The sequence below is a fragment of the Sciurus carolinensis genome, chromosome 13, assembly GCF_902686445.1.
Source record: "Sciurus carolinensis chromosome 13, mSciCar1.2, whole genome shotgun sequence".
Lineage (NCBI taxonomy): Eukaryota > Metazoa > Chordata > Mammalia > Rodentia > Sciuridae > Sciurus > Sciurus carolinensis.
This window is the reverse complement of record NC_062225.1, coordinates 79,118,472-79,132,118: the sequence shown is the minus strand read 5'-3', so window position 1 is coordinate 79,132,118 and position 13,647 is coordinate 79,118,472. Positions and strand designations below refer to the sequence as shown.

General features: G+C 40.5%; 1 protein-coding gene and 1 long non-coding RNA gene across 7 annotated transcripts in view; one reads left to right on the top strand and one right to left on the bottom strand.

Annotated features, from left to right (window-relative positions):
* Positions 1-8,110, bottom strand: part of Pum2 (pumilio RNA binding family member 2) — an 84,624-nt gene extending 76,514 nt beyond the window's left edge. For 4 of the 6 annotated variants that reach the window (XM_047522235.1, XM_047522236.1, XM_047522240.1 and 1 more), the window contains exon 1: positions 7,982-8,110. The gene's annotated coding sequence lies outside the window, so the exon portion shown is untranslated. The remainder of the gene's footprint in view (positions 1-7,981) is intronic. The other 2 variants (XM_047522237.1, XM_047522239.1) reach the window with 1 other exon arrangement.
* A 371-nt stretch (positions 8,111-8,481) lies between these two features.
* Positions 8,482-9,355, top strand: LOC124962751 (uncharacterized). Its single transcript, XR_007104578.1, has 3 exons — positions 8,482-8,618; positions 8,749-8,887; positions 8,970-9,355. It is a non-coding gene; the product is annotated as an uncharacterized LOC124962751 (long non-coding RNA).
* Positions 9,356-13,647: the final 4,292 nt, after the last annotated feature.

Below are 13,647 nucleotides of genomic sequence, written 5' to 3'. Positions count from 1 at the left end.
CAGTGCTTCTATGGTTCAAAAACAGACACTGAACAAACTAAATGCAACAACAGAAAAATGATTTTTAACAACAAAAGGTCATGCACTAAGAGTTGTTACTAAAGTCATACGTATTAATATTCAATGGCACAGGACTGTAATCCAGGGTTTGGGAGGCTGAGGCAGGAGGATCACAAGTTCAAAGTCAGCCTCAGCAACTTGGTGAGGTACTACATAATTCAGTGAAACTCCATCCCTAAATAAAAATAAAGTTATTAAATCAGGTGGGGGGTGCTGGGGATGCGGCTCAGTGGCTAAGTGCCTCTGGGTTCAAACCCTGATACCAAAAAAAGAAAAAAAGATACATGTACTAATATTTTTAAAGTCCATGATGTTAAGTAAAAATACTAAGTTGGCTGATACGTATAGAATCCCATTTTAATTCAAAAAAGGGAGAGGGACAATATATAACTATGTATGTTTGTGTGAATATGAAGAAATACCTAATTCAACTTTGATAAAGGAGAAGACTGCTGGCTTTATCTCTGTATTTCTGTGTTGTAAGGCTTATTAATTTATAAAAAATTTTTTGGAAAAATGTCCTATATAAACAAAGCTTACAAGCACTATAGTTTGGGGGTTTTATCATCTAACAGAGTACAAGAAATCTTGTGCTATTTTTAGTTCCTATTAGTACCAGGTTGAATGCCTAACAAGTGAAGACTTGTCTCATGGCCATCTAGCAACGGTTACATATTATCAATTAAAACACAGAACCAAAGAAAAATAACTTAAGCAATATTAATCAGGTTGTAACTGAAACTGAAGTAAATCATTTGAATGGATGGTCAGAGGTAAATGGAAAAAAATAAAAACCACTTTAAGCAGCAGACTAAAATGCATGCCCCCTACTCACCAGCAATGATGGGGATCAAACCTAGGACCTTTCTGTGCTATTGGTAAATGCTCTACACTTTAATATGTTTTTTTTTTTAATTTCTTTTTAGTTATAGATGGGCACAATACCTTTAATTTATTTATTTTTATGTGGTGCTGAGGATCAAACCCAGTGCCTCACATGTGCAAGGCTGAGTCACAACCCTAGCCCTTTAATAGTTTTAAAAGGATGCTCTCTTTAGAATTTTTCAAAGCATGATCCTTATTCACCAACTGTTTTTTTTTTTTTTTGCTTTTTGGTACCTAAATTTTTTATTCTAAGACAGGATCTTGCTAAGTCACATAGTGCTTAAGTTGCTAAGGCTGACTTTGAACTTGAGTTCCTCCTGCCTCAGCCTCCCAAGCAGCTGGATTACAGATGTATACCATTGCGCCTGGCACCAACTCAATTTTCTCCAAAATTCTCTGAGGTTCCTTGTCCAATACCTTTAAAATATGCTGTTCTCCTGTATCCCTAGCTCTTTGGCAAGCTGAGCGCATGCTCAATCTCCCAGTCACTGTTACCACAGTAAAGGTTCTAAGAAGGCCTCCAATTACAAATGTTTTAACTTTACCCCCCAGGATCATCTTAACTCTTTATGTAAATGTCAACACACACACAAAAAAACTTTAAGTAGTATTTCCAAGGCAACTTATAGAAAAATGAATGTGACCTAAGTAAACATATCTCAACTTTCTCATGTAGACTGGTAGAACTTTCAACTTTTGTCTATAAATAAATTCCTAACTTGTGACAGCTAACGGCTTTAAAATGTTTACTATGACTTATGAATAGTTTAAGAATACACAGGGTATACAAATCTTTGAATTAAGAAGAATGTTTTAGGTGATGAGCATAAATTAATTTTTTTTTTTTGGTTTGTTTGTTTTAGACAATACTAGAGATTGAACTCAGGGTCTCTCACACACTAGGCAAGTGCTCTGCCACTGAGCTATACTATACGTTCACCCCTTTTTATTCTATTTTGAGACAGGGTCTTGCTAAGTTGACCACATTGGCCTCAAAGTTGGAATTTTCTTGCCAAGACAGCTGGAATCACAGGCATGAGCCACTGTGCCCAGTACAAATTTTTATTTTTAAAGTTCCTCACGTATTCAAATTAAGTCTTGAGTTTGCAATCATTTGTTTCCCAATAACTTTAAGTGAGATAATCAAACCAGTTTTCTAAAGATACTTAAGTTTAAAAAAAGGAAAGGTATTGCTTAGAAACAAAAAGGGCTGGGGATGTAATTGGGTGGTAAAGCACTTGCCCAGCACATGTAAGGTCCTGGGTTCAATTCCCAGTTCCAGAAAACACCAGCAACAACAAACACCTAGATAGCACTGTCTGAAAAGAGAAACCAAATGAACCTAGGTTATTTTCAAAATTAAGTATCAAACTATATATACATACATATTTTTAAAGGATCTGTCGTATAAAAAGAATATAATTTAAGTAAAAGTTACTCTCTTCATTTTAACAGAAATATTTACATGACTTCCTCACAGGAAATATACACAATAAAACAAAGTAGATACTAAGTTGCTGAGGTTATCTTTGAATTGAGATCCTCCTGCCTGGGGCTCCTGAATTTTTGGGATTACAAGTATGCGCCACTGTGCCTGACACAAAACAGACACCGAATAACAAAAGTGGAATATAAACTCTAAATTCACTATCTTACTTCTGATGATACAAGATAAAAGGAGAAAAAACACAGATTATATACGACCTTATTCGTAAAAAGAAATCAAACCAATTCCATAAAGGCAAATTTATTCCTAGCGTTAAGCGCTAAAACAAATTTCTTTTTAAATATTTTTTAGTTGTTGATGGACATTTATTTTTACATATTTATATGTGGTGCCGACAATCAAACACAGAGCCCCACACATGCTAAGTGAGTGCTCCACCACTGAGCCATAACCCCACCCCCATCCTGTATGGGGTATTATAGAAGGAAGAGTTGTAAATAGAAAATACCTTCAACATTCCCATAACAGATGCAAGGTTTCATAATATAACTATTCTTATCTTAGTCCCTCAAGAAAGTTATACACCTAACTCCCAACATAATCCAAGGAAGGAAATTCCATAGTTAACTCATATGTAAATGAGTTAAAGGAGAATATGGTCTAAATCTTCCTAAATGAAACCCTGATTTCCAAAGTCTTCAGATGAAGCCCTTCATTCTGATGGGCTCCCATCACTCTATATCACACCTTTTGCCAATTCTCCTTACATATCCGCACTTTAAACTCCTGTTATTTTCCCCCATCAGGGGGAATGCCTTTTCATTCATCTTTTGACTAAAGTAACCTCTACACATAGTGTACTGCACTAATTAAGAGCTTAATTTTCTTTCTCTACACTTTACTGTAAATTCCTCAAAATCAAGGACCATATTTTTATCACCAACATCTAAGGACAGTCTGGCACAAGACAGGCCTGTCACCTTAAAAATGTGTGCAGGATTCTGGTAGTCTATCCTGATGAAAAGACACAACTTAACAATATTCAGACAAACGGACTGAATGCTCTTCAAACAATACTCCATGAATATTTTCTCAGTAAGAATTCTGATAAAAATTGCCCATTTATCTTTAGCAAGAGCCTAGAATACTTCTATTTTTGCTGATGTAAAATTCATGTAATTTAGAAATTAAATGAACTGGGCATGGAAGCCCACACTTGGAACACCAGCAATTCAGGAGGCTGAGGCAGGATTACAAATTCAAGGCTAGCCTCAGCAATTTAGCAGGGCCCTTAAACAAGAAGGCCCTGTCTTAAAATTTAAAAAAAAAAAAGGTGGTGGGGAAGGGGCTGGGAAAGTAGATCCCTGTATAAGTGCTTCTGGGTTCAATCCCTTGTACACGAAAAAAGAAATGCAGGTAAAACCTGGAGCCATCATTCCTCTCTTAACTTCAAAACTTAACTGTTCATGTTGAATTGGTATTAAAGATTCAGGTTTCATCACAGAAAATTTAAATGCTCTGCATTTAATTACATACACTGACAGTACTGGTAAAATACTAAGGAGATATTCAAGTCATCTCCTTCTCTGTACATAGTTTTTTTCACTGGAACTGAGGATTGAACTCAGAGGCATTCGACCACAGAATCACATCCCCAGCCCTTTTTTGTATTTTATTTAGAGACAGGGTCTCACTGAGTTGTTTTGTGCCTCACTTTTGCTGAGGCTAGCTATGAACTCAGATCCCACTGCCTCAGTCTCCTGAGCCACTGGGATTACAGGTGCCTGGCTCTCTGTATATAGTTTTTCTGATGATTGACAAAAATCAAACATATTTTCTCTACCTACAATCTGCTTCATTTGACTGCCCAATAAAGGTCTCTACTGCTCATTTACCTTCTTTAACACCTGAATGGGTAAAACCAATTGTGCTTAGTGAAGACTATCTGGTTGATCCCTAATAAGTCTTTCAGAAACAATGCCTAAAAATCAGGGATCAGATTAAAATCTACAATTCATATTCTTGACATGTCTACCACTGAAACAGAAATCAAAGATCTATCCTCAAACCAAGACCTCTACATATTTATCAGTGTTTTCAGGAATGAACACACACACACACACACACACACACACTCCTTCCCTTCTTTCCCATTCCACTACATTATATATGTTGAGTGTCAATTAACAAGTTCTATTACCCTAGACATTGTTAGTTAAAAGTTTATAGTATCATTGTATAGCCAATTCCACCAACTCTCTTCTAGCAAATTTTTTCAAGGTTACTGTGTTTCAAACATATTCTGCCCAAGTAGGTGATAAAGTCCTTCTTTTCCTCTATCCCATTTGCATTAAATCAAAACATCAACTCAACAACTATTCCTTTTTTCCTTTCACATTTCATAATAATTCCTTTTTTGTATTTGGAGATATAATAATATGCACATAAGGTGTGCACATGAGGATGTTTCTTAGTATTCTCATGTCTTTTGTCCTTCCATAAGTGATAGAATAAGAAATTTAAGTGAAAATCAGAGATGTGTAACCTGAAAATCAGTAGGATTACAGGGTTGGGGATGTGGCTCAGTGGTTGAGTGCCCCTGAATTCAATCCCCAGTACTCTACCCCCAAAATAAAATAAAATAATTAAAAAATCACTCTCTAGAAGGTGATACTTGTTAATTATGCCAGATCTTAATTTTCCTTTTATAAAGAAGTTCAATTTTTGAGTTAATGAAAGAAAAAAAAATCACTTAAAATTTTATTAACTTTGTCTCTAAACACACTGCTACCTGAAACTCTAAGAAGCTAATTCATTTATCACACACCTTCTTATACTGTTTTACTGGAAAAGCTTGAAAAATCTCTCTCCATAAATTCACTTTTCGACTCCCAAAGCACAAAGTTTTAAATGAAAACTGTTTTGTCTATATGCTCTCAAAGATAAAAATCACTAATAAAATATTCGCTTCTGAATAATAGAATTTGAGGAAACCTTTTTCTACCATGCCAGAATTCAGAACCCAGTAAAAGACTGAGGGTAATACAAGCATCTCCTTTACTCCAGATAAAACCACAATGGAAGGCAAAGTTAGGTGTAGGCCAAGTGGGTTCCCTAACACCATACTGCCTAATTACTCTAACCCAATAACAAGTAGCACCGGACACCTACTGTCCTCTCCTCTAGAAAAAGGGAGTCTTATCTCTTGTTTTCTGCAGGGACAGACTCCCAAAAAGAAAGGGAGGAAGGGTCAAGTCATACTTGATCAGTTCCCTCTTTAAAATTCAACAAATGGAAGAATGAGGAGGAAGGATAATAGGAGCAAGTCAGACTTTTTGTGCCTTTTTAAAAACAGCAAGAAACTTATTTAATAGGTCACAAATCAATTTGCCCAGCTAGAAGTACAATTTTTATCTTAATCACACCTGTTAGCAAAATGGCCTCAAGCTGTGAATTCAAGTTAAACAAAGTCATGTGAGATTTGAATATTCAGATACTATATTTTAAATATCCACAAATTTTAAGAATAGAAAAAAAAATACAGAATATTTTCATATCCTAGAAACTCAATGAACTCTTTAAACTACAAAATACAAAAACCTGAGTTCAGGAGATAGGAACCAACCTCCATTTAAAATTATGAAGACTTGTTAGTGACTTCATAATTTTAAAAAGGAGACAGGGTTGGGATGTAGCTCAAAGGTAGAGGTCTGGCCCAGCATGTGCAAGGAAGACCCTGGGTTCCATCTCCAGCACCAGGAAAGCAAAAAGAAGAGGCAGTCTGGTCACAAAGACTGGTTCTGGATGTTAATCCAGTAATCTGGCCCAAATTTCGGCTCGTAAATACTTTCACTAACTTGGATAAGTACATATTCAGGAAGACAAATTATTAAGAAAGACTTATAAACAAGTATGGAAGATTTAAGAAAAATAAAATTCAAATATTGTATCTGTATTGACTGAGTTTTATACATTTATAATGCCTAAGAAAATTTAGCTTTGTAAAATCAATTTAAATGTATTTAATTTAGGATTCTTTAAAAAGTTACTTTGAAATCTTACTGAATATTGAAACATTTAAGGGAATTGTGGACCCTAGACAAATTAAGGAGACTATGTTAAAACTAAACCACTAAAATTGTTTGAAAAGGTTTACATGTTAATGGCAAATCTACCTGGAAGGTAAAAATAGCTAGACTTATGCACGGATTAAGAAAACTAAACTTAGGAGAAAAAAAACCTGAACTTAGTCTAAGGTTTCTGAATTATAAGTTTAATTTGTGAATTAATATAACTTTTTCTGTGTATTAAATAACTGCCCTCAAAAACATCAGATCAAAACCAAAACTGAACATATCTACACAACTCAATTTCACCAAAAATTGGAATTTGAAAGACATTCTTGATACGAGGGAAACACCATCATTTATGAGGTGCTGATGAAATAAATCGTTTTTTAAAAGCAGAAAGCACAGTAGATGAGTAAGTACAGAAACTTACTAACCAATTAAAAACATTTATCCTTGTATTTTTAACAGGATTCCTGGCCAGAATTTCTTCAACCATACACTAACGCTCCAGGTCACATGGTGAAGAGTCACCTGTGCAACACAAACCTAAGCAAGGAACAAGCTTTTAAAATGCTAAGGGTGACTCCCAGGATTAAAATTGCTTTCTTGACATGCAATATCTTTACCGGTATTACATTTCTCTTAAGCGTTTTCAGAGCGTTTTCCTTAAAGTCTTTTTACCAAAAAGATTCCGCCAGCAGTTTTCTTAAGTAATAAAGCTCAAAGTACCAAGTCTTGAGATGATTTGTCTTACCGCACCTAACATGTCGGCAATTCATGCCCTTCCCCCAAAAGTTTAAATGTTAGAATGTTAAGCTAAGAAAAGTGGGTTTTCTCTAGCTGTGTTCTCAGAAGAAGCACCAACCTGCACGTGCGTGGCCATAAAACTTTTCACAACTGATTTTCTCCCAATTTGATCCAATTCGGACACGAAACTACTGCTAAAGTACTTGAAGCCGCTAACCTTGCCTTGGGTTTAATTTACATATTTTTCTGAGTCTGACAATCTGTCCCTCGAACACAACAGTATTCCTCGCCAGTGGCACCTGAACGACGCGAACCCAGCCCACTGTTTCTTTCATGGCCACACCTGTCTAGCCCAAGCTTCTCCGGGGCGCCGGGGCCCTCGAGGATCCCCACGCTTGTTTTCATAAAGCCACTTCTTCCTCGCCGCTTCCACCTCGCACGATTCTCGGGATCCACCCGGCCTCCCCTCGCTCCCCGAGCCCCAAGTGCCCGGGCGGACCGCGGGGTCTCCAGCACCCCGCGCGCGGGAGCCGAGCGAGAACCGGGGGCCGCCCGGGGAGGCGGCGGGAGGGCAGCGCCGCGCACACCCCCTTCCGGCTCCCCTCCCCCTGCATTGTGCGAGCGGGCCCAGGCCGCCGTCCGCACGGGCGCCCGCAGGCCCCGTCCGCCCTCCCGCCGGCAGTTTGCTCCCGCCGAGGCCGCCACACAAAGGCCGGAGCCAGCCCCCGCGGCGCCGAAGGACGAGAGAGGAAGCACGCGCGGGCTGACTTACGGGGCTGCTGCGGCCGCGCTGCCTCAGCCGGGGACACCGACCGTTGGGCACCGGCGGCGTCGCTCTTGGCCGTCCTCCCCCTCCTCCGCCTTCGGTGGCGGCAATGTCTTCTTTCTCCTCCTACCTCCCTCCCCCCCACCCCACCTCCTCCTTCTCCTCCCCCTCCTCCTCCGAACCACCGAAGTACCGAGGGTGAGACACAGAGACTCACAACAACATGGCTGCCACCGCCGCCTCCCCTCCCCCCCGCCCACCGGGCGCGCGCAAGGCACTCCGGGAGAAAGGGGAGGGGGGAGCACTCACCGAGGCGCGGCTCCTCTCAGTGGCCTGCGTCTCTTCTCCCGCGCTCGGCGCGCGGGCCAGCGGCGGCTCTGCGCGTGCGCACGTTCCCCACGCTCGCGCGCTCCCCCGCCCTCCTCACCCTGCGGGCTCGCGGCTAGGTCTGGGCCTCAGCGACTTGCGCTTTCCTGTGACCTGCCGCGGCTCCCAGTTTGGGCGCGCGCCGGGCGCGGACCGCGCACGCGTAGAGTTTCGGAACGCTGTATGCCGCGGTCTTCCCGCGTGGGGACTGGACTTCCGAATTCGCTCACCCTCAGCTGCCTCCCCTGTAGTTCATTGTTCTCCCCTAACTGCCCGTGTAGGTGTAGGCGCCCACGCTCCACACACTTCGGGGTACCCCAACTTGGCATTGGGGTTGCTGGTACCCACAAGAGCCGGACGCTAATACAGGCCTTTATTTTTAACCCTTTACCTTTCCCTCCACCCAGATGTTGGAGATGCATTTCGGGTGAAAATTGCACCCCGTGTAAGTGGACTGTCACTCTCCTTGTGGTTGCTCCCTGAACGATCGGATTCAGCTCTGAGCAAATTGTGGGTCCCACGTGCTTGACCAGGATAAGTACAAAGGTAACAGGAGTCTCCTGCTGGGCCACTGGTTCTTGCTTGAGTTGTATATATCATCATAGACTGAATGCATTCTCCTTCCCAGTTTGCAGGCTAGTTGGAGACTCCAAACCTGCCCTGGTGAGGCATAGCCCTTCTGGCTTGGAATCTGCAGGGAAGTGATGACTTCTCTTTTTGGACCCAACTAGTGGCCACTCCCCGTCACAGCTGTAGTGTGGGAGAGCAGGGTTACGTGTTGAGCTTGTTCTCCATGGTTTGCACAGTTCCTGATTTTGACATTCTGTACTTCATAAGTATCCAGGGCCTTGTAACTACCTTGCTTAATGTACAGCTTTGACCAGGCAACTGTAAGCTCCACCAGGGCAGGAGCCATGTGTATTTTGTTCCATGCAGTGTTCCCTAGTGCCTGTTAAATGCATGAACTCTTAGGTTTTTTAGTATTACAAGAAATGACTGACATTGAAATTCATCTGTCTTCGTTTCGTGTTGCTTTAACAAAATACCAGACTGAGTGATTTATAAAGAAAAAAAATATTTCTCGCAGTTCTAGAGACTGGGAAGTCCAATACCAAGTTGCTGCCTTTTGACAAGGGCCTTCGTTCTGTGTCATCCTATGGTGGAATACCAAAGGGCAAGAGAACATGGGGGCTGAACTGCTTTTATAACAACCCATTCTCTAGATAATATATACTCCCTTGATAATGACATTAATCTTTTCATGAGGACAGGGCACCTCTGGTTAGGCCTCCCCTTCCCAACCCTGTTAACACAAGAAATTGGAGACATATGCAAAGCAACGCATCATCTCAAGCCTTCACCTCCAGCCTGAATTTCAAGGCTTCTAGATATTTCCACTTGACATTTCTTTCTGTCACCAAACACATTAAGAACTAAAGTTACACCCATCTCCTAAGCCCAACTCTTGCACTATCTTCACCTATTCCTCAAATCACTCCTCAGACCCATTCTTATTTCTTCCTCTTATTCCCCCACTCTCCCTGTAGATAACTGCCAAACCTTGCAGATTTTACTTACTAAATATTTCTGTAAATAGTGTCTTCCTCAGTCTTCCCACTAATAAAAGTTTCGCTTTCCCAGGTCTGGATTTCTGTAGCGGGCTTGTAATCAGCCTTCCTGTCTCCAGTCTCACTCCCTCCAGTCATTTCTGCTCACTGCCATGTAAAAATGCAAATCCAATTTGTGGCACTAGCTCCTTCAAGCATTTCATCTCTTAACATCCTCACCAGCATTTCCCTGTGTTCATTGTCAATAGATGATGCTTTAAGAAATGCCCCACAACCAAGTGCAGTGGCACACTCCTTTAATTCCAGTGTCTCGGAAGACTGAGACCAGAGGATCACAAGTTCACAGCCAGCTTGTGCAGCTTAGCAAGACCCTATCTCAAAATAAAAAGGGATTAGCAGTTTAGCTCTGTGATGGAGCACCTCTGGGTTCAATGCCCGGTTGTAGAAAAGGAAAAAAAGAAATGTCCTGTCATCAAGTGAGCATGGGAGATTCTGGGATGTAAACATTTTGCCTGCCTTCTTCCCCCTCTGTTAGGCTGCTAAAGAAAGAATCTACATACAGTTGCTTAGTATGGGTGAAAATAGGTAGACCCATCAGAGACTGTTCCTTAGAATATGGAATTGGGACCAAGTGACCCCCGTTTCACTTAGGAAGTCACTTGAATCTGGATTGCGTGGTGGGGCTGACTTGCCCCATGTAAACAGGGAACCTGTAGAGAGGAGAAGAGCAGAATTGAGAGAGAATAAGAGAATCCCAACCGTGTTTCACTTCCACTTGTTCCTCTGCCTGACTGGCTGCCTCTGCAGTTGAAATCCAAAACACATGCCTGGATCCTTCTAACAAATTCTGCTTTTCTGTACAGCTTGATAAAGTGAGTTTCTGCTACAACCAAGAGTTCTACCTGAATGCCATTCTTTGTTCCATTGTTATTATTTATTTGGTGCTTAGAGTATTAAGGCACTTGTCATTTAATGCTGCCAGTATCCCCATAAGCGAGGCCAGCTTTGGGTGGTTGTATAATGCCTCACTTAGAAGGTTTCCTTCTACAATTGGTCTAATGCTTTTGTCACCATCCAAAGTCTTAATGGTTTTTGGAAAAGCAGCCCTTCATTTTCATTTTGCACTGAGCTCCACAATTTTGATAGCCTGTTCTGCCTATGAAGTATTTTCTCTATTTGAGAAAAGGTTTCTTTACTGCAGGTAGACTCTTAGTACCTTTAAAATCAGAATAGGTCTTGTAAATATCCAAGTGAGGAACATAGCATGCAACTTTCCAACCAAATATGACCCTGGAAGACTCTTTTTCAGAGAATCTCATGGTTTTGTGTTCTGTAGGACACAGATTAAAGCCCAGCCCATTATTGATCTGACTCTCCCTGTTCCTATCTCTCTGCAGCTCACGATTCCCACTGCAGTTTTTTGCTTTTGTGCCTTCCCATATGCTTTGCAATCTGCCATGCTCATTAAGCACTTCTGATTATAATTGGCTTCTCTTTAGATTTACCTACAAAGGAAGAATGTACTCCTCGGCTAATATTAATATCCTGTGTGCTTGGTAGTTAAGGTGGACATTGTAATTGACACCTCAACAGCCATTCTAATCACCTGGGAGCTTGTTAGAAATGGGAATCTTGGCCCTTTGCCAGACCTACTGAATCAGAATCTGCATTTTAACAAGATTCCTGGGCAATACCTATACACAATCAAGTTTGAGAAGCTTTAGTAAGCCAATTACAATAGTCCGTCACGCTCGCTAGAAATCGGTTCTGTAATGGGTGTGCCATATCCATTTTGAATCAGTGAGGCACAAAGAGGTGCCAACTTGGAGCTTCTGGGGAAAGAAAGCCATCTTTCTCTCTCTCCTGGATGTAAACATGAACACATGTTGCCTCAGTTCCTGCTGACAGGCATCTTATGCAAGAGAAACCAGACTGTGGCAGAGGCAGAGACTACTAGTAACCTAAGTAGTAGTCTCCCTTCCTTCCTTAGTACTAACTGGTCCTGATGTGGATCCTCCTTTGGGATGGAGGCATGACAGAATGGAGTGTTATGACTTTCCAGCCACAAGCCTTACATCTTGGAAATGTGTCTCTGTGTCCTGTTGAGTCAAGTTATTCACAGCCAGAGTTGCACATCTGAATCACCTGGGGAATATTTAAAACCTATCAATTCCCAGGTCCAACCCCCTGAGATTTTTGTTTAATGAGTCTGAGCTGAAGCCTAGACATTGGTATTTTTTAAAAGCTCTTCAGTGGTTATAATGTGTAGCTATAATTGAGAACCGGCAATTTAGACAGATCACATCCTAGAGCATAATGCCATTTTAATATTCCCCAAGCAAATGCCTCCTTCCCACTGAGACAGTTTTTGAAACTTCTTGTAAACTCATTTTACGGCTATGTTATCTTTATAAAAATAATACAAACCCTTTATAAAAAGTTCCGGAAATACAGAAAAGTTCAAATCATCCCAATTTTACTATCACAGAGATTAAATTGTCCTTGTTTGGTGAATAGTGTTATTACACAAATACAGATAGAAAGATGGATAAAAAGATGCTTGGGGTAACATTAATTTTATTAGGCTCCTTCTACAAATACTATTTTAAAAATAGAGTATCAAATTTATTTTTATGTGAATTGAGCAAAAAAAATTGGAGAAACTGCTCAGATGCATGCTATTTCACAGGAGAAAGTGATTCATAAAAGACTTCTCAATGATTAAACAATAATAAAAATCATTAATAGGACAGAGGAACTTTTCAAACTATATGTTTCAACATTGGTTAGTACTGAATTCCCTGCTACTGAAAATAATTAACACTCTCTGCTACCTCTTTCTCAGACTTCTAAGTTCTTCTGTGATATTTTTTTACTCTTGTCAGGCTTTATACATTCACCTTTTATTTTATACATCATTTCTCTAATGGTTTGCCTTAATTTCAGTATTTAACTGTATTTGCTGTTCATTGGTTCTTCTTTTCTTCCTCTACATTTTGATTTGGTTATATGGATATCAGCCTTGACCTCAGCCATCATTTATTAGATCACTGTGGCTTGGTGAATTGGGCTGAATTCAATTGGGAGGTTGTGTGGCTTGCTTATGCTGTTGCGGTTGGCTGGTGACTTGGCTGGGGCTGGAGTGGTTGAGGTCTGACTTGCAGTGAAGGTGCCTTATGTGCCTCCAGCCCCAAAACCAGCACACCAGCTTAGGCTTGTTCACATGGGAGCAGAAAGCGAGAATGGGAGTTGTAAGACCTAGGCTTGAAATTCATATAGTGTCCCTTTTGCCACAACTTATTGGTCAAAACAAATCACACATCCAGCCCCTATTCAAAAAATAAAGGAACAGACTACCTTTTGATGGGAGGAGATCTACAAAAATTGTGTCCATTTATAATTTTTTATGATAACCTCATATTCCCTAACTTATTTCATGTTTGAAAATGCCTTTCTGTTTTATTTAAATTTAATAAATTTTATTTGACTTTTTTTTTTTAATTGTAAACAAATGGGATACATGTTGTTTCTCTGTACATGGAGTAAAGGCATACCATTTGTGTAATCATAAATTTACATAGGATAATGTTGTTTGATTCATTCTGTTATTTTTTTCCTTCCCCCCCACCCCTCCCACTCCTCTTTTCCCTCTATACAGTCTTTCCTTCCTCCATTCTTGCCACCCTCCTTAACCCTAACCCTAAACCTAACCCTAACCCTAACGCTAACCCCTTCCAC